This window comes from Cylas formicarius, unplaced genomic scaffold, assembly GCF_029955315.1.
Source record: "Cylas formicarius isolate icCylForm1 unplaced genomic scaffold, icCylForm1.1 PGA_scaffold_5__7_contigs__length_24384050, whole genome shotgun sequence".
Classification (NCBI taxonomy): Eukaryota; Metazoa; Arthropoda; class Insecta; order Coleoptera; family Brentidae; genus Cylas; species Cylas formicarius.
In genome coordinates, this window is record NW_026844341.1 from 20,887,109 (window position 1) to 20,906,868 (window position 19,760).

The following is a 19,760-nucleotide window of genomic DNA, read 5'->3' on the forward strand; positions in this document are numbered from 1 at the left end:
GGAAGTCTGAGAGCAACTCGTTGAACCTGAAATTGTATAATGTTTTGCGAGGTACCGTGAAAAAGATGAGCAATAGAAAATTTAAACATATTATTAAAGAATTCCTACAACGACATTGTTTTTACTCCCTGCGAACATACATTGACACTGTCACTGGTATCGATGCGCTATAAAACTCTATAGTACTGTATAATTTTGTTTGTATTAGATGTGTGTTTTTATGTTGTTTTTTAATGTGATTTTATTACACTTGAATATAACACCGTTAAAGTTGACAAACTAAACTGGCATCGAAAACTATGCGGCTCTAATTTCAATAATATATCCAGAATATTTTTATAAATGTAAATATAAACTTGCGTGCATAAAAGTCTGTCCACTGTAAATTTTTGATTTGGAAGACAATTTAATACGCTTTGGTATGAGTTTAAATTTGTCAAGAGTGCTGCTAATCTTTTATATGCGTAGCTACGATTAAACAAATGTTCATGCAGTACTTATATTGATAGTAAAAAACTGGTTTTGCCTTGGCAACTGGAACTTTCACAATATTCGTTTTTAACCATTTGGATAGCGTTTAATTGTGTGAGTTTCATACTTGCAGCTCAAGTTATCGCTTTAATCGAAAGTGGACTTCGCCAGCCAGCTATTGCTCGACAGCTAGGCACCCTGGAACAGGCAGAAGACGAATTACAACGGCTTGTGATGACCTCTTTATTGTCTCATCAGCTCCATGAAGTTCGACAGGCACGACAAGAACGCCTACGCTTTGCACGGGATAATCTGAATTAGACATTGGACCAATGGGGATCTGTTCTGTTGTCCGATGAGACCAGAACATGCCGATTGGCAGAATGCTGCAATGAAGAGCGGAGCCCTTATGTGGATATTATATAGTTATATAGCTGCAATAACTATGAATAACAATCAATTATATTTTCCAACAAACTTATATTAAAAAAAAATGTGTGGCATGCCAACAATCAGATGATCGAAATCTGCATTATCTTCATTAAATAGAAGATGCGGTGGTGACCTCGCAGGTTACAGAGCGACCATAATGTTCGTGTAGTAATCCCATGCAACCTCAGGCTTCATGCAAAATTGAAGTTGGCGCCTTTGGCCATGTTTTGGACGAAGTCTTCTACTGCCATCAGGAGTCCATAAAAGATATGATTCGAATGAGCACCAAGATAGACGTAGCTGTGTCTATGTCTATTGGTTAATTGCAGTACCAACCCCAGGACGGTAAGACTGCTACCCAAAAGCTTTAATTCTTGGATAAATCGAAGCCGTCTCTTAGAATTTGTAATGTGAATGTGACGATTTACAGACACACATTCTAAAAAAATACAAAACCATTTATTTTTTGAGCTGGAAAAGGAAACCAATATTATACCAAGCATAAAAAAAAATCAAAAAATACTTTTTTGCTCTGAAATTATTTGTTTTGTTGCACTTAAGAAAAAAAAACTCGAAACATACAAAAAAATATTGGAAATACGAACCACTGGGAAAAACATTAAATAATGTTTTGGGGCACATAAGATTTAACCTATAATTTATACACAAATATACAGAAGAAAGTTCAAATTCGACAGAAAACAACTAAAACTAGATTGCGCACCATTGGTAACACCCGGTTTCATTTTTGGTGATATTTTACAAAGCACGAAGTATGTAAATGCACATTACATTTATTACAAACGTAAATTGTGTGGCTGTGGCGGATTCTATATCTCCTTCGGGCTTCATTAGCATGAACAATCATGAGATGGCAGGCAAGATTAACGCACCACTTGGACAAAATGTGTTAAAAAAAAATCTGATTATTTGTATTTGTATACTTCATGCGGGCAGTTAACCGACAGAATATAGCCAGCCATATACTAGGTGTATGTATTTTTTTTGAAACGAACCAAAAATGTCCCCAATTTTTCGTTAAACTTTCCTCAAAGGATATTTCCGAGATGACGATAACTTGACGTACGTCCGACGGACACCCCGTACGAGGTCGCCCGTCCAACAAAGCGTCCAACTCGGTCGGTAACAATCCGCGTCGGCCGCCTCCCCGCCTCCGAAACTCGGTCTTTTTCCACGAAATGAAATTATAGGGGACGTTTGACGTGGTTGTGACAGGCAAATGAGGATCGCAGAGTTTAGGAAAATCGAGTAAATTGCCTTTAATTCGTTCGAGATTAGGGGCGGCGTTGTCAGATCTTGCGACGGTACCTAATTACCGACTGAACGTAATTCTCCGAGCCCTTTGACCGTGGCAATGTTTTTATTTTTGAGAAATGCTTAACAGACTAACCCTTCGACATTCAGGTCTGTAAAATCAAGCCGATCATAATATCCACCATCCCAATTGAGTAACTATTTAGAACAATAATGGAACTTTTCCACAGGGGGTTAAGCAAGTAAAATAACAAAAAAAAGTCTACTCAAAAGCTTGAGGTCAAACGCCAATGCAACAACTGGTCTCTGGCCTAGGTAGCGGACTCTTATTCCTAAAGAGCAAAACTTCAAAAACAAGAAAAAGTAAATGATAATTTGCTCTCATGAGATTGTCAAGGTGAATGTCCAAGTCAGTCTAGTAGCGGAATATGTTTAAGATCTGAATTACTAAAATAATCGGACTGAGGTGTCATTCGATGGTCATTCTAAACGATGTAGCTTGCAGTGGATTAAAGAGAATAGAGTGATTTTTTTGCTTCGGTGTGTGTTCTCTTACTTCGATTATTTTTTTCTGGAAAGTTTAGTAGAATATCTTGATTCAAGTATAGTCAATATGGATTTGACGTTTTACGGTTATGGCGACCATGATTATTAAGATATCTACGAATCTTCGCATGTTAGCACCTTCAAAATAGGCAGACAAGTTAATTTTCCTATATACAAGTGTCCTCCTGGCGTTCCAGATTCATGCTAATTTAAATTAGCATTTGGAAGCACCAAGGAACACCCCCTATAAATAAACCCATGTTTTTGTTGCTTGTTGCTATTTGTTTCTATTACATTTTGGTCCTTGAATTTGCTATCAGAAGGTCTCTACGTGGCATTCTATTAAGTTTACGCTTCGGAGGAGGCTTGACTCTTGAGTTGGCTATCAGAAGCTGACAAAACACCAGGCGGTGATGCTAATTAACTAAATTAACCAAAACTAAGCAATTTCCGCCTGGCATTGCAACAGTATTGGTTAGTTTTTGATGGACAACGCGGTCAGTATAATAAGTACATACTATTTTACTCAGGACAATATAGTTTTTATTACTTCTATCGTCTTGGTCCTTGAGTTTGCTATCATAGTATTTTACTCAACACAATATAGTTTCTATTACTTCTACCGTTTTGGTCCATGACTTTGGTATCAGAAGGTATCTACGTGGGATTTTATGAAGTTTAAGCTTCGGAGAAGACTGACAAAACAGCAGGCTAACCAAAACTAACCAAAACTAAGCACTTTTCGCCTGACATTGGCAAAATATTGGTTAGTTTTTGATGGAGAACGCGGTCAGTATAACAGGTACATAGTATCAGGACAATATAGTTTCTAATACTTCTATCGTCTTCGTCCTTGAGCTTGCTCGTGCCCTCAGAAGGTCTCAATCGTGGCATCCTGCGAAGTTTACGCTACGGAAAAGGCTGACAAAACACCAGGCGGCGAACCTAACCAAAATATTTTCACTGCGGGCGAAGAAACTCGAGTCCCGGAGGCGGATAACCAAACCGGGGCGACAACTGTTGATCGGCAAATCACAGATGCGAAATTCAAAAAGGATATATGTATATACGAGTCCTCAAATGCGTGCATGTGAGTGACAGGCTCGTTGCGGCGGCTTCCTCCCGCGTGTTGCACGCAACGGGGCGTGCAAAGATACCGCCGTCGGGTCGTGATGGGCCCCAACATCATCACTTGGCTGTCCACGTAGTCGTCGTGGCATATTCGGGGCTCATCTGGGGGCCCAAGGAACGCAGTCGTACCGTAATCGTTGCCCGGGCGGTCCGGATGAATTTTGGCGGGAAAATGTGCGACCGAGGTCGGGTGAGGTCAGTGGTGATTGTGGGTGAAAAGAGTCAAAGTGGTGCCAGGCTCAGAAAACGTGAGAGAGCGATTTTTGTAGCCCCGTCGTTCCGAATTGCAAGTAATTGTCTGCTTAGATCGGAAATGAGACGCGATTGAAATGGAGACGGAAGAGGACTAATTTCCAAATAGAATATCAGAAAATAACGTGAGTTTTTTTTAATTTTCTCTGTGAAAGGAGCTAGAAAAATGTTTCCTTTTTAAATTTCTGTATGGTTTAAGGTTTAAGTAAATGAAATTTAGACCACAAATTTATTTCTTTACAGTTCACAAATCATATAATTTTGTACAGGGCCTTCGCTAAGGAGGGGACCTCCAAACTTTTTTTATGGGGACATTTTTTAATTTTTGGACATAAATGGTTATACGATATAAAAACAAAAAATTACTCATTTTTAACGTCAAAAAAAGTACTGGGTTTCGAATTATTTGAGGTTTTAGCAAGTATAATGTCGAACAAAGGCACAGGGTCTAATGATTGTTTAGGAAACAACTATGTCAAGTTAAAATACGGCGAATTATTTTAAAGTTTGTCCATGGTCCAATCAAAATTAGAGCCTCCTTTACATACTAACTTAATAACGGAGCGTTTTTTGGAACACCTGGTATAAAAAACAAAAGAATCATCTACCTATTGAATTAGTTACTACAATGTTAACTCTGTTTTTATGAATTTAATTTGATAGATAATTGACAGTAATGAAATAATTTATAAATAACATATAAATTTACTGGAAATATTAATTATTTCCCAAAAATATATTCAACTCAATGCAGTCTATATATTAATAATATTACATATAAAAATAAAAAATACAAATAAAAAATATGTGAATACGTAATTATTGTTAAAATTTTAGAATGAATTTGTCGACAAAGAAAACGCGTTTACTTTAACTTAGGTACCCAAAATGAAATGGCATATTTTGACTAAAATCCGGTGCTTCTTATTAGACGTAATTCCGATGTGGTCTTTCAGCAGCAATGAAGAAATATTTTATTAAGTGAATCAAACAATCAACCTGTGACACAAAGTTTTAAGAAAATAACGTCTTCCTACACTGAATATTTATGAAACACAATTGGACCAAATAACAAAGATCAATTACAATACCTGTATTCTTTTCTCTCTGCTGTTTAACCTTCTGTTGACTGCTACACCGCTTTAATCTGTACCCTAAAATTCCATATTTGGAAAAACTTACTCAAAATTTCACGAAATATCATAAAATGTTCGATTTTCCTTGAAATTTCTTACTCCTTACTAAATTACTGCAGTGATTAGCTTTCGGATTTGGTACCATTATGGGTATAAGAATATTCATGACCATTTGACCACAAAAACTCTTTTTCCTATTGCGAAAAATGTCTCCTTATTTCATGCTGCTTCTTTTCTCTCACCTTTCGAGATAGTTTTTGGAAGCGCAAGTAAGTACAGACGCTGGGCGTCGCGGCGCCCCTCAACGATTTAACGCCTGCAGTAATGATAGAAATTTTACCAAAAACCACCCCCGCCCCGTAAATTACAACCCTGCCTGCCCCCGGCTCGTCGTTAGATCGCGTTTTGATTCGGAAACTCGATTGTCAGTGAACGACACGCCAACAGACGCAAAATCCCCCGACGCTTCTGCCCTCCGTCGTTCTCCCCCCCGCGGGGGAGACTCGAAGGGTGAGCGATCCTCCGTGACGCGATCGCGTCGTGGGCGTGGCCGTCGGTCCTTTGGGCCCGCTCTGCCGCCCAATGGTGGCGCGTAAGCCGACCAGATAACCGTCCCTACCATATTTGAAAATTATCCTTATTATTGTATTTCGAAATTGCGCAGGTGGCCATTTTGGTATTATATCTATACATATATGTACGCAACATTTTTTTCCACGCCGCGCCAGTCCCATTATTTCCTGAGCCGCATTAACTAAATTGCCGATGGTTTGTTTTGTTTTCGAACATCCTGCCCCGGAGGTGGAACAAAAAACGATTCGAAACAATTTTTTTTACCGCTTGTCGAGGTGTCCGTCAATTGTTCCCAGTGACGACCGGCGGGGCGTGACGAGCTAGGACTATATCTCACCTGCCGACACCTGGAATTCCCTCCGAAACATTTCTAGTCCCAAACTAGCTTCTGAATCTTAAAATCAATTTTCTACCCAGACTTCTTTTACAGAAAAACCATTGAATGTTAAGCATCCTCTAAAAAAGACTCTGACGCTCTCGGTCTCTACTGAGAATCGCTGCGCTGCTTCTTCTACCACTAAAACACCTCTAAATCAGTAGCTCATGCATTTATCTTTTGGACAAGACTCATTGCTCTGAGCTAATTTCTTCCGAGTCTTATACAACCTCTAAGTCTGTAGTCTTGAGGATACCTATTGAATCTTCTAGAGTGTAAGTAGTGAATCTGATTCTTTTGCCTCTCGAATGATCATAACTATAGAATCTGAATCATCATGAACGCAGCTAGCAACTGCTTTGCTCCTTTAAAACAAGCCCACAAACGCTCTTTATCTTTTGAATCTGACTCAATACTCTGCGCTGAATAATCTGAATCATCCTCCAGAGAGACTCATTGCTTTGCATGGACTTCTCCTCTTTCTCTCTAAACCTCCTTTGGACTTTGTACTAGGCAATTAATAAACTTGATTAATCAATGTCAATCTAACTCCTGGATATCTTTACCTCATTACAGGTATTCCAAGACATTCGACGATCTGGTCAGAGGGCTTGGGGGCAATGATTGATTACTATTGTCACAGAACAGTCAGTGCCCTGGGCCATTGTTGGAAAATGGACTTACATAAATTACTAAACAGAATTCCCTACATTTTTAGCTTCGCAGTCCAAGGACCCATATTTTTCCTTATATACTTAAATCAACTACTTATGATTGATGTTTGCGGTAAAATCATCTCTTTTGCTGATGATACAGTTCAGTTTGTTGAAGGTAACAATTGGGGCGAAGTAGAGAATCGCATTAGTTGGGACTTGCAACTTACGTCACAGTGGACTTGACAATAATGTATTTATCCCGGCAACTTACTAAAATATCTAATAAGCAAATTACTTATTTTTACTTATTTTTCACTGCTACAATCACTTATACCTTATGGAATAATTGGTTGAGGTGCTCTTCAGTCCCTTTACGTAATACAAAAAAGAATTTTGAAAATCATATTTAAGTTAAATCTGCGATATTCATCTGATTTCAGATACTTCACATAAAAAATGTATATTATAAATCATCCCTTTTGTTCTTAATAAAAAATAACTTACTGGTTAATTCAATAACTCACGAGTATGAAACACGCTTTAAACTGGGAGAAAATTTAACTTTGCACAAGATGCATTTATCTGTTGGACAAAAACAATACTTTTATACTTGTATTTATTATTTATATATTTATTTATTATTTATTTATACTTATAGTATTATAATGCACTACCTCTGGAACTGAAAAATAAAATAAAATCAAAATCATTTATAAAAAATTAACTAAGTGGCTTATTGATGCTAAATCGTAACTTAATTTTCTAAGTGGCTATTTATTATAAGTCAAATTCACAGATTCATTAATGTATTGTAACTATATAAAATAGTTTCTATTTTTTGCAGAATACTATGTATAAAGATGGCTGCCAAGTTTTTAACTTGGTAAACCTTGAATATACGTGTTTTTTGTATTAATATTGTTTTTTTTTAATAAAGAATATTATTATTATTATTAATGTTTGGATAATATGTTTTAGTGTACAAGAATCATAGGAAACGAAACATCAGAAAAGAATTAAGCTACAAATTGAATTTTTACCAGACCACCACTGTCAACTACTGTCTGTAGGAAGTGTTTCTTGAACATTTTTTCTACTTAGATGTTTCTTGTGCGATATATAGCATCTGAAAGTTATTTGAATAGAGTTAAACCTATAAATTTATGAAAACTAAGGCTTTGCGCGGATTTACAATTTAAAAAAATATATAAAAAAATAGCTTACATGAAAAAATAGGGCAAAAACGCCAAATTAGTTACAGCCGACGCGGGAACTGCAATTCTGCACTGCTTTTCTACACCTCAATTCCTTTCTTGAACGAAAATTTAATCGGATTTCGACATATTTTGAGAAAATACAGCCGTAACAATTGCCGCATCCAAAAATCGACGATCTGTCAGCGGCCATATTGTTTGTTGAAAGCCGCAAGGTCTTATGGGTCCTACGTCAGAATTGGCCATTAGAGCTGTCATTGGTTAAGACCGAAATTTTAAAACTCGCGCATGCGCACGTTTAATGGACCTTCTCAAAATTTAGGCAGGGCCTCTATATGTCTAGTAGCCATATGGTTAAACCTTACTAAAATCATTATTATAAATTATATATTATACGCGTGTTAAGCATTTACATTCGAAGCTTTGGCAGGTATTTCGCTCCTCGTCTAGCACACTGGCGCCGAGCTAACCGCGTATATAGGTGACGATTTGTGCGATGGTATCGCACATTTTACGGTGCGATCGCAAAATTCCGCGCCGATGATATTACCCCCATAAACATCGGATCAGAATTGCGTATAAAGACATTAAAACCGATATATCGTGAAACACGTTACGCCAAGTCGCTTATCGCGTGTGAGTCTTGGGACGTCTTGGACTTTGGCAAATCTGCCACTCACTCTGGTTTATCGCGCAATAAACAAAAGATACATGTAGAGTGGCCGATCTCAAGGCTCTTGGTAACTTTAAACTGTTAATTTTTCTCGAGCACTGTAAAACTACGCCCAACGTCATCTGTATGTGCCGACTTATTACTTCCTTTCATTACCTCTATCTCGCTCCTTTATATATAAGGTAAATCGAAAAACTTTCAACAAGTTTTTTATTTATTCTAATTAATCTTTGCAAAAAAGTATAACATAAACATAAGCTATAAATATAAATAAATAAAAAAAAATTAATTGGCCCATCTCTCACAGAACGCGAAGAAGAGATGAACCACCGATTATAGGAGAGATGGACTAATTTAATTCGTTTGTCCTTTTTTCATATTTGGGGCGGTACCACATAGTTGGCATGTGTTGGTGTAGGATGTGCGGAGAACGCATCGCATTGCATTGATTTTCGAGGTCATCAAAGGTTTCTTCTTCTTCTTCTTCCCCACTTATCCAAAGTTACATATTCGTCAGACTTTGAAGAGGTAGACTCGCGATTGCGTATTTTGGGAAACACTTTTTCTGTAGATTTTGATGCTTTCTTTTTGAAAGGTGTTTCTTTCTTCTGCTTGGATGGCTGAGGTGTTTATTTTTGTCTTTGCTTCTTCTGGCGAAGACGAGTTATGTGAGTTGGTGAAGTTAAGTTCCCATTAGGCTAGTTCGAGCCTTCTTCGTCGTTGATGTCATATTAGGAACAGGAGAGAGCTGCTGAAGTAGTTTTCCAGGTGTTAGTTTTCCTTTAGGAGGTTCTTTGGAAACCTCACTTTATAACTCCTCTGGTGTCTGCGTTAAAAAAGGCCGAAAGGCCGATACAGTTACTGTAGCCGATTCGTCCCGTAAAAGTTTGCCAAACTGCACTATTAACCTCGTAATGATGCCCTTTAAGGTTCTTGAAGAAGGCCGATCGAGTGATTGCAAATAATGCGCAGTGTGACTGCGCAAGCAAAATAAAATAACGTCATTGTCCTCTGCGAATTGTAATGTCTCGAGGTTAGTCGTGTGAGAAGTGTGTCCGTCTACAATGAGTAAAACCTTTCCGGGTGCTTTTCTGCACTAATGTTCTTCCGACTCGTAGTTACTCTTTACTCATATTCGATCGCACTGCATTGGTTATGCTGAAACGGTTATTAAGGGCACTTCGATCTCTGTCTATTAACCCTTCAATCCTCATTGCGCCTAAGACGTATATGGGTACTATGTATAGACCACACTGTCCAACATCGAATCGCTGTTGTAGCGTTTCACTCTTTGATTAAAGACTTAGAGAGATTGTGGGGTCATCAGCAGCAGATCACCTCTAGTTACTTTGAACAGAAATACGACCGCTCAATCCTACATTAATAACCAGTTGATTTACACCACCTTCAGCAACTGTAAGGTCCAATTTTTCATTAGGAAAATACAAGACTAGAAATTTAAGCTAAGCTATATGTGGTTTTTGGTTTAAAATGAAATTCCAGTTACAGGCACTTCTCCGGATATAAAAGTACTACTAGGTTCAGTCGTAATCATAGACCACAGTGTCAATCAAGTGAGATCAAGAAGATGGCGAAGCTTTATATAGCCGAGGAGAAGGAGGGTTCGGAAATATGTCGTTCCAAAGACAAAACGAAAACAAATTACGAAGTTTTTATAGGTTTAATATCCATGAATTCAGTTTCGTATTAGTTCTAATTGAGAATGGCCTAGTTGGACACCCTTAGCTCAGCAGAGAAGCTAGTGATGACACTATGTAATTTCCTAACCTAAACCTAACTAACCAAAACTAACCAAACTTAGTAGTGAAGAATAATCATTAACCTGAAAGGCTAGGGATGAAATCACCGAAGGCTAAATACATGATAGGCTGAGAGTCAGAACCTACTAACGGAGGTTTCAGACACTGTTGGATGATGGATAGTTCAGCTCCATCAATTCTGATTTTGATTTTTCGAATTGTTCTGACCACTAATATTTTCGTCGGCAATCTTGCATGAAGTCGTTCTAAATAGCATCCGGGTGACACATCCTTAGAGATAATCGAGTTCTCTTGATTTTCCAGTCTCTATAGAGTTGCTTCTTTGCTCCCGAGTATCTTCAGTCTTTGTAACACCAGTGGTAGTTAATTTTTCTTGTTGTGTAATTTGGCGAAGGTGCCGGAGATGTCCGCAACCCCTTCAAATACCGCTTTAGTCGGGTTAGCGGGTAGATAGTGTCGATTAAAACCCGTCAGGATTTTCGGAAAGCAAGGGAGCGTATATTAAACGCGAATTTAATCGCGATCGGTATTTTTTGCGCAAAAAACTGTGGTTTTAACGAGGCGCCGGAGGCCAATGCGGAGACGGTGCTTTAAATATTATTAATGCTAATTGACAAGCGAAACGGAAATTTGCGAATGTCATCGCAGCGCAAGGCAGATGTTTTATCGAGCGATTTCCGAAAAAGCGGGGCAATTAAAAATTCGGAGCCTGTGCACGACGCAGATGTTTAGCAACAACCTTCCCTATATGGATATGTACAGGGTGTTATCAAATTTTGTATACATATTTTAAGCATCAAGGTTCGGTGTTAAATATTTTTGAAAAATTTTATCACCATACATCGGTAATTAGGGTCCGGGGGTTACACTAAATATTTTCGAAAATAAACCAAAGGTATCGGTATAGTTCCTCCAAATATTAAAATTATTTTCAAAAGCAATTTTTCTTATCTCTAATTATTTTTTGAATATTTTTTATTGGAATATTGACCTCAATTAGAGAACAATTAAACTAAATACAGAAAACTTACAAAAAAAAAATTAATATCTCTTCGTATTTCGAAAACGAAATACGAAAATCATAAATATATTAAGAACGTCACCTGTAAAAAATGCAATAGTGAAAAAAAAACACTACAGAATATCTGAAAAAACAAAAAATGTTTGGAAAGCAGATGAATGAAGCGTTTTCAAAATTGTCACAAAATGTTGTTACTTATTTCTTTAAAAAATGTTTTCGCGTAGTTTTATACTTTAAAACTATTTGACATATCACCAAGACAAGAGAAAAAGCTGGAAAAAAAACGGTTTTTCTCAAAAATATTCCAAATTAACATATATCAAAATTACTTTTCACTCTTTTTAGTGTTATTTTCGAGTACTTTAGAGTATATTCTAAACTATTGCGTCCTGTTTTCTTTTTACCTTTCTCTTTCCGGCTTTACTCTTGCTCTTTTGGACATGAACAGGTTAAATCCCCAATTGTGTCCTCTTAACACAAGTAAGGCAAGTAAGCAAAGCTTACTTAACAAAAATAAAAGGAAAGCGAAAGAGATAAAACAATGTAAAAAAAGTAAACAATGTAAATGACATTCCAAATTTAAAAGGGCATCAAATCCACTAGAGAAAGATTTTTTTTAATTTTATTTTTATTCTATTCATTTGTTTTTTTTGTTTTTACAAGGAATAATAAGTTGCTTTTCGCTCCACCAATATTAATGGTTTATAATGTTCCAGTCTTGGGCTATTATGTTAAGATTTTTTTTGTAATAAAGACGTTTATTTTTCTAGGTATGTTATGCCTAGTGCTCCAAAAATTTCAGTTTTTTGCAAAACTTCGTTACGGTCCATCGCAGGGAAGACCTACTTAATAATGGTGAAGTTTTCCAAAGGTGGCAAGTTTATATATCCAATTTTTGACCATTGATACTGACCTTAAATCCTTAAATTTTCAGTTTCACTAGCAGCAGTTTAAGACTGACCTTATCAAAAGCCTATATATAAGTGATTTGCCCTCCTTTTTTATTCCCAATTTTAATTTTACCGAATCGGTTCCTGGTAAGGCCGAAAAATTAACATCTTCGGCACCGACAATTCAGCAAAAGTAAAAAAAAAACGAAAATATAATGTCAGTGCCCCTCGTCCGCTCTCTCCGCGCCCCCCGCGGTCGGCAAATAGCCGGCCCTTGATATCGACACCGGACTTAATTAATTCCCCCAGTTAAAAGTAAGAGCAGGAGACCTGGAAGTGGCCCCCCCGGGGACCCCGTCGGAGCCCCGGGGGGCTCGCCGTTTCGCGGCACCTTCGAACTGCTCCCGGCTCAGACCAATAAACAATTGACACCGGGGGTATAAATTTCGAGACGAAAGAGAGAGAGCGATAGTTTTATTTTTTCGGCGTTAATTTTTAGATACTTTTTTTTTATTTAAGGGAGAGAAATATCGACCGTTTTCTTAAAATTTACCAGTCCCCCCTCGCCAGCCGCGCGGGCATGTTAAAACCAAAATCTCCGACCGCGCCGAAACCCATTTTCCCACTTCTGAATTTATGACGCGTGGTGTCGTCGTCGACGTCCCGTCACTCCGTGGAAGACCCGCACAAAAAGCGCGCTGGTATGCAATAAGATATCAGCAATATTTCGTACTAATGTCCGCCATAATTCCGGCCCTGGGACGCGAGTTACGATCCGGCATTAACACTTTGTGTGAGGTGGACGTACATGAGCCTCACCGCATGAACCATTTTGTCATATGTACTGGGTGGACCGCCCGGCACTCGTGGCGGCAGGAAAACTACGGAGAATGTGCCGCGATTGCGATGGGAGGTTATCGTCCAACACCATTAAACCCAAACGTCAGTTGCAAAAGCATCGTTTCCTCTTCAACTTCCTCAAAAAAATCAAAAATCTGCTTTATTGTGTAAATTTGGATAGACTTTCATCCATTAGGTTGTAAATACTGCTTTCTTCCAGTAATCAGAAAACCTCTGAGGAGGACAATTGCTTTTGGAATATGGCAGAGTCAACCAGTAGTCCAACCGCAGCAGCGAAATAGTCTCTGTCTCACCCTATAGCTCTGCTACAAGCGGTGGCGCTTGCTGATTTAATACGAACCCGTGACATAGTGTATAGCTGTTGCCGGATCATTTTCGTTCTGCTGTGTGGCGTATACAGTTACCTCGGATATTATAAGCACTTACAGATATATTGTGGTACCTATCTTTTGCTTCAGATCGTGATCCTATCGGTAGGTATAAATTTTTGAAGAATGCCCTTTCATAATCGTAACGTATGGGCCTTTTCGACTAACCGCCGAATTCCTCTCGAGGAGGTGTTTTTATAACGTTCTTAATATCGTATTCTCGCATTCTTCATCGCCCAGGGACTCTTGGTTTCTTCATAAGAAAACATCTTAGATGTCCTGTCCCAAAATGGGCGACGAAGTCACTGCTTCCAATTAAAGCTACCACTGTTTTATTCAACTCCATGTCCACCATCAACTTCTTCTGACATACCTACAAGTCTACAAATGTTGATTTCAAAAAAATCCCCATTATGAAAAAACTGAGATAAAGAGGATTCTCCAAGAAGTAACGAACACGTTAAGATATTACTAATAGAAATAAGTTGTGGTCTTTATAATCAAATGTTAAACTCGAAGGATAGGAAGACTCACACTCAATTCCATTTTAAGGCATGTTATAAAATCATAACTAATTTCAGCCATAATGTCATCATATAAGAACAGCAAAAATTGCGTCAGAACCGACATCATGCAATCAACATACTTTACAGTAAATGAGGGCGTTACTATTTAGCTTGGTTATGGACGATGTATTAAAAAAAACAAGAACCAGTTCATTCGGTTTCTTAGTAGGGTATAAAGATCTGGAACCCGCTTGGATAAGCGAATATGCGTTTGCAGATGATGTGGTTGTGTTTGCAAGAAATGAAGGGGAATTTAAGAAGAACCTGGAAATCTGGAATAGCAGGCTAAATGAGAAAAACGTCAAAATCGAAGAAGAAAAAACGAAAATTATGATTACGTCCAAAACATAGACCAAGTTGACTACTAAATGCGTGAATACAGAGTGCCTCATGACTATTTCACAGTTTAAAATCAAACTTCATAGGAAAGAGGGAAATTTCAACTAAAATCAAAATAACAATATGCAAAATACATCCCATTTTTAACATTTGGATGTGAAAACTGACCCAAAAGGCAAAAAGTAGTATTCAAAGCATGGAGATGAAGTACCTACGAAAGGTTCTAGGTATCACAAGGAGAATCCGAAGTTGAAAGTACAACCAGTTCTCAAACATACTGAGAGATGCCCCGCACCAAATACAAATACGGACACCTAAAAAGAATGGTCAAAAAGAGACCAACAAAACCGATCTGAGAAGCGAGAAGATTCAGCAGAAGAAATAGAGGAAGACCGTAACTAAGAAAGAGGATTGAGGATAATGGAAGCAGCTAAAATAGCACTAGATAGGAAGAGATGGAGGAAATTTGCGTACACTTTGCAGCGTACCAGCCACTGTTACGTCCCTGGATATTATATACGGTTCAGGGAGAAGTAAGTTAAAAGAACAAATCTCTGATTAGGAATTAGGCAAGTTGGAACTGGTATTTTATTCTCGAGTTCACTGAAGTAGCGTCGCTATACTCTTTCTTCAGCATGGACGAAAAATGTAGGTACAGGTGTGCAACCCCCTTTCCACCATTATCATCTGGTTCTCTTAACATATAAGTCCACAAATGATACCGTCTTAAGTCCAAAAAAACAATTTGGTATGAACCTGGCTGTCGTGGTGGCATATTCAGTTACGGCAATTAAGTCCGTAGGTCATCGTAAAACGCTACAGAATGTACACACACGCTCATTAATAACTAGACAGCGCGGACTCGATTAATCGAGCATGTTTCGCTGCAGAAGTCGCTCATATTTATATATAGGAAGTTGTCCGGACAAGTATACGAGTTGTTCGGACGTCACGGATATTTAGTGCGTTCGCGAAGTCATATATCGCGGAGGAATTTCATTTTTGACTCAAATTTGTCACCCAAATAGGCTGGAAAACGCTCCGGTGTTCTTTGCTGATCTATTTTTCCGCCATAGAGTGGAATAGGTAATCATCGTATAAGGTCTTGTAGAGAACCCACCGCTGGGTGCTTCGCCGCAGGTGATTTACGAACCCGGTCCTGGACCGGTCGATCCTATAAAACATCGGGCGCCGAACAGGACCCCCCGTTCTCACATATATAACGGTCCGTTCGATACCACTTGTAATGTTTATTGTCATAGCTTCTGCTTGTTTCGCATATACCGTTGCGTCCAGCGTCAGACCTTTTGGATTTTCAATTGGGTTCTCTTGGTGTGTCTTTTAACCCCTTTACTGGTGACATCAACCCCAAACATCGATTATAATCGCCAAAGAATGGTTTTGGTTAGTTAGTGATGTGTTTGGCATGAAGTGCTAGACCGGACTCTAGGTTTCGTTGCTCATATTGTGGACTATCCACCCGAGTTCCCATTCCTTGAAGAGTCAAAGGTCTAAAATGCAAAATAAGTGTCCCACAGATCTACCTGTTGTTGATTGATGATTGATTTTGATGTAGGATTGCGGAATAGGAGTTGTTGATCTTATACCACAGAATTTAATACTTGGAAAGAGGAAGGGGAACATTTTCGATGAGAGTTTTTCGAAGTCTTCATTGGTGTGTCGATTCTATTTCCCAAGATACAAAACAGAAGGGGTACGTTGCAACGGTGTTGATATCTTTAAAAAACAAGGTCAGACCGAAAACTGAACTTTGATGGACCTCTAAAGTGGCCGGAATATAGAAATTCCTGCACCTATTAAAACTCTCCTGGAAAACGTTTTGACCATTTTCTTAAATAATATGTTCTGATCCCATAGTGTATTTACGTGGAGCCTCGTAACGATATAGTACTTAATATACTGTTGCCTGCTAATAATATAATAGTATATTAGTAGAATATAGATATTTTTTTAAGTGCTTTACTCATACATCTATTTGATAAAAAAAGTAAATTACAATTCTTGCTTCCACAATGATTTACATATAAGGAAAGATAAATAAATATATATACACTGAATACAGCAATTCTAACAACGCATTGGTACCATTGAAGTAAATGATTTAAGTAGATAACTGTATTTATTTGGCTACAAAGATTTTGCTGTTCTAGAAAAACAGCATTTTAATTCTTCTACTAAACAATTACCATGCATCTATGTCCCGAGCGTCTACTGAATTGTTCAATGGCATATTGTTGTTGAATGCTAAGATATGTCTCAAATTGTGCAAATATATGTTAGTGCTACACATACTAATAATAATAATGATAATAATAATAATAATGATAATAATAATAATAATGATAATAATAATAATAATAATAATAATAATAATAGACTTTAGACTTTATTGGCCATTAAATACATTACAAGAACAACAAATGGCAAGTCACAATATCAAACACATTCTAATAACATTCATAGAGAGCAACATAATTATCAGATAGACAAACACCAAACATTGAAACAAAAATTAGGTAAAAAAAAAGTAAATAAATAAATAAATAAATTCCCAATTAGTATTATGGAGACACTCCTGACGCAACACGGATGTACTCATCTGCAGTATAGAATGCGTTCTCCAATAGAAATTGTTTTATTATATTACAAAATTTAGTGAATGGCAGATCCTTGACAACGGTTGGTAGAACATTGTAGTAATTAATGTACAATTTATTTAACTCGGATGTGCGCAGCCTAGAATGGCCCTGGACAATTAATTCAGATCCCCTGGTGTAGTGATTGTGGCGATCACAGTGCTTAGGCATATCGTTCTTTAGCTCATGTATGAGAGTGACTGTATAGTAAATAAATAGTGATGGTAAGGTCAAAATATTAAGCTTTCAGCGAGCAAGAGTTCAAGTTTTTCTACAAATATAGAAAAATTGCCTCTAGAGCCAGAGCGATAAACATTGATTAAAATAAGATTAAGCACTGGTATCTCCACACCACAAAACTCTGCGTGAAGATCCAGACAATATTTACTCAGATTAAGACTGCTACAGGCAATATTATTTTAACATATATAGCAGTTCCTCCTCTCGAGGTACTGAGACGACAATAATATCCAACTAATTTATAATTGTGAACCTTAACAATATTAAGCAACTCCTCACCATTTACAAAATGTTCACAGAAACATACAATGTTAAAACCAATAGAATTTAGATATTCAGTAACCACATCGAGTTTACTTAGGAGACCCTGCACATTGTAGCTCAAGATATTAATGCTGTTCCTACCTCCATCGGTAGTCTTGGGTCGGGATTCTCCCTCACTAGACATCTCTCTGTTGATACTGGAATTGGATCGGTTTTTTCTCTTGTCAGACGCCTGGGGAAAAAATGATTTATCAGCACACCCGTGGGCCAGATGGAAGTATCCAGAATTTTTTGCGCTTCGTGATCCATGGTCGATACCCTAAATGAGGAGTAACTCTCAGGATACATTGATGGGACACTTCTACTCCACTAACTATCGGTGCTAGATATTGTCGGACCTCCTCAGCTTTGGTATTCGGATGCAGTTTAGTAATGTAAAAACTGATTTTACGTTCAGCAACTCGAAGTGCACATTTAGAGTTATCGCTAAGAGATCCTTTAAGCGGTTTGACCCTATCGTTTAGGACTCTGGAACTTTTGCGTTTGGACCCACCATCCAGTTCTATTATTTCAGAGCATATCTTACGTGACACAGCCTCACTGACTGCACTAGATAGTTCTTTATTTGTAATTTTATTCAGGTGCTCCGACTTGGGGGCCTTTTGCTTAATTGGACCTGTCTGTGATGATTTAGCCCTATTTGCAGAATCCAGAGTTTGCCCTTCAAGGAGTCTGCTGCTTTTTAGTAGGCTCACCTGTTCTTTTAGAGCGGTAATGGCTATGGCTTGATTCTCGATAACAAGATCTTTTTGCTTCAAAAGTTCTTTTAAATATATGATTTCTTTTGCGGCATCAAATGGAGCGTTTGCTCCCGAATCATCAGGAATTGGACCCGACTCCAAGGATTCGCCTCCGTAGGAACAGCAATCAATCTTGTCGCCTCCTAAAATTTTCTTGTTTTTCATGATTTCATGCGATATCGTGCCGCACTTGATACACAGTAGACCAGTACCTGCCACGCTCTTACACCTTTTACAAGGTTTAGCATTGCTTTGATCAGCCATAATTTTAACTATACCAAAAGAGCCTTCAACCGCACAGTCGGCTAGATTTTTACTTTGTAAAACGATATTGATCTCAATAAAAATTGACTACTATTAACCGACCGTGCACGCCGTCGCTTCCCGGTCGCACAGTGACACTACTTGAAGCAAAAAAAAATATTGTCTAAATTCTAACCTGAACACGTGTTGCACGTGAGATTACACTTTTTACGAAACGAAAGATGCTGATAACAATTTATTACGTACTATACACACTAAATCGCACGATGAACCGTTTTTAATAAATTAATTTGACTTCAAATAGACAAACAGAGATTGTTTTTAGAGACGATAGAAATGCACAATAGAGGTTAGGCACGGCGCGCACAATCATAATAATAATAATAATAATAATAATGATAATAATAATAATAATGATAATAATAATAATAATAATAATATCTATTGGGATATTTTAAATTATTGCACAAGATTTAGACAATATTTCTTAATACCAATAAAAACTAATATACTTACACATCTTAAACTAAAGACTAGCTTAAGATCCTGATCCAAACTACTGAACATTAATCGAATATTACAATAACAATGAAACAACAAGCTATAATAATAAGATTCTAAAAATTCAGTACTACTAACACTAATAAGACTATCATTACTGTTAAGAAGCTTATGGATAATATTATATATTAGTCTACATGTAACATAGTAACATCTGTAACACTGGTTTGGTGGGCTTTGGTTTGTTTTGGGGTAAGTTTTCGCCCTTATTTGGTAGCAAGGACAGGATTAAATTTCTGTTAACAATTTAAGTACACTTTGTTTGGTTATTCACACACATTTCGTTTTACATATCAGCTTTGAAATAAGAATTTGTTATTATTACTACCATGAGATAAGAATTATATTTTTTTTTTTCGAAAAATCCCCATCCATAGACGGTTATTACAGGTTATTTATAAGAATCGGTGGAC

At 37.5% G+C, this 19,760-nt stretch overlaps 1 protein-coding gene across 2 annotated transcripts in view; it reads left to right on the forward strand.

Moving 5' to 3' along the window:
• Window positions 1-3,893: 3,893 nt before the first annotated feature.
• LOC132702318 (aryl hydrocarbon receptor) overlaps window positions 3,894-19,760 on the forward strand; it is a 137,006-nt gene continuing 121,139 nt past the window's right edge. Inside the window, exon 1 of one of the 2 annotated variants that reach the window (XM_060670880.1) lies at window positions 3,894-4,232. The gene's annotated coding sequence lies outside the window, so the exon portion shown is untranslated. The remainder of the gene's footprint in view (window positions 4,233-19,760) is intronic. The other variant, XM_060670879.1, reaches the window with a different exon arrangement.